A 2,318-nucleotide genomic window follows, 5' to 3' on the forward strand; every position below is an offset into this window, starting at 1 on the left:
ACAGGCACAGCCAGGAACGACCCATGGCGGCCCGGCACGGCACGACGCCCACCTTTACTAAATATTATTTCCGCTGCTAGACAATTTGTGATTTTTCCCAACACATAATACTTCCTCAATTGCTCCTATCATGTTCATTTAAGCATTTCATCAATTAATTTATCTACACTAATCCTACCTATATCTTTATATTCTATAACATTCTGTACAAAACTTTATATTTATCCCAGATTTTTGAGGCATTTTATCAAACAATTTATATGCACTAATCCAAAAACCTTGTATAAAATTTTGTACAAAGCGTAAAGTATTTTTTTTCAATGGCATATTTCTTTCATCAATCACTTTATTTGCAATACTCCAAATATTTAACAATTTTATTGTTCAAATATTTATGCATTTCATCAAACACGTTATGTACACTAATCCTAAAACCTCACAAGGCGTTTGGCAAATGGGAATTAAAGGTGGGAATGGGAATATTATTCCCTCCTTGCTATAATCCCACGTTTGGAAAGTGGGAGTTGGGATAATATGATGGAATGGGAGTGGGATTATTTAGGCAGAATTCCCTGTAAAATAATACCTAGGGGGGCAGGTATTATTTTTTTGGGAATTCATTAACGTATTAAAAAGACAATTTTGCCCTTTTTCTTTGTGTATATATATACTACATAACTTTTGTAGTAAAAGGGTAATTTTATAAATTATGCTTTTAATTCCTTTACTATTCCCAATGCCAAACATGGGATTTTAAATTTTGAAATTTTTATTCCAAAAAAATGCCAAACAAGGGATTGAGATTATTTTATTAATTTCCACCTATTAATTCTCATTCCCACTCTCAACCTCTATTCCTCAAATTCCCATTCCCATTTGCCAAACGCCCGGTCAATATAATTTTACAGGACTTATTCACAGCAGGAACAGATACAACATCACGCATCATAGAATGGGCAATGGCGGAATTGCTCAAGAACCCAGAAAAATTAAAGAAGGCTCAACAAGAAATCCGAGAAACAGTAGGAAAAGGAAACCCGGTACAAGAATCGGACATCACTCGGCTTCCATACTTACAAGAAATCGTAAAAGAGACATTCAGATTACACCCAGAAGTACCATTTTTAGTACCCAGAAAAGTTGATTCAAATGTCAAGCTATTCGGGTTTTCAATACCAAAATTTGCACAGGTTTTGTTGAATGTATGGGCAATCGGGCGAGACCCGGATGTCTGGGAAAGACCCGAATCGTTTGAACCAAAAGATTTGTGGGGTCCGAAATTGATGTGAAAGGTCGTGATTTTGAGCTGATACCATTTGGGGCTGGGCGTAGGATTTGTCCTGGATTGCCATTGGCGATTCGGATTATACCTTTGGTGTTGGGTTCGTTGATTAATGGGTTTGATTGGAAGATAGAAGGTGATTTTCTTCGGAGATGATGGATATGGAGGAGAGCTTTAGTTTTTTTTTTTTTTTAAAGAGGTCGTAAAGGACCTAAATTTCATTCATTAAAGTCATACGACATCTACAATTGATAATTAACGATAACGAAAACGAATTTGACAAAATCAAACTAGAATTAACCGGGGAAGGGCTAAGAATCCAAATACATAGATATAACCATTCAGCACATTCCCGTTTCGTTGTCTCACTCAACTTTTTGGGTGGATCTGTCGCCGCTTCAATATAATATCTTGTGAGGAAGAAAATTCTTGTGATGATTTTGTAATCCGAATCCAACCAATAAACATAAATCGTAGTTCCGCATAACTCAAAGTTAGGGTTTGAGTCTGTGGGTTTCGGGTTGATATTTGGGTGGTTTGGGTTAGGGGTTTTCGCTTGAGGGTGTCGGCCGTGGTGGGGAGAGGGGTAGGGGATCGTTCATGGGAAGGGAGGGGGGTTGATTTTGGGGAAGGGGTGGTGGTTTCGAGAAAGGGAAATCGGGAAAGGGGGGTGGTGGGCTGCCTTGGTGAGGGAAGGGGGGGGGGGGGGTGGGGGTGGGTTCGCAGGTGCCGGGTGACCCCCTTGGCGTCGGCCGCTGGCTTGGGGGGAGGGGGACCGGTTGTAGTGGCCAAGGAGTGTAGCAGTGGGTGGAGAGCAAGTGGTTTTTTTGTTTTTATTTGTTTTTCATTAATTCCTTAATTTGGTTAATATTTGGTTTAATTACTTTTAAGAGGCTAAATAACATTATTAAGGCACTAAATCACTATATTAAGGGATCGGAGGGAGTAGCAATTGACAAACTATAATATTTTTTAGTAGTAATTGCCAAACTTTTTTAAGGGTAGTAATTTACAAAAGTCCTCTTTATGAGGTAGT

At 38.8% G+C, this 2,318-nt stretch overlaps 1 pseudogene; it reads left to right on the top strand.

The window, feature by feature from the left end:
- LOC110716377 overlaps nucleotides 1–1,488 on the top strand; it is a 41,926-nt pseudogene extending 40,438 nt beyond the window's left edge.
- Nucleotides 1,489–2,318: the final 830 nt, after the last annotated feature.

Source organism: Chenopodium quinoa, unplaced genomic scaffold (genome assembly GCF_001683475.1).
Source record: "Chenopodium quinoa cultivar QQ74 unplaced genomic scaffold, ASM168347v1, whole genome shotgun sequence".
In the NCBI taxonomy this organism is placed as follows: Eukaryota; Viridiplantae; Streptophyta; class Magnoliopsida; order Caryophyllales; family Amaranthaceae; genus Chenopodium; species Chenopodium quinoa.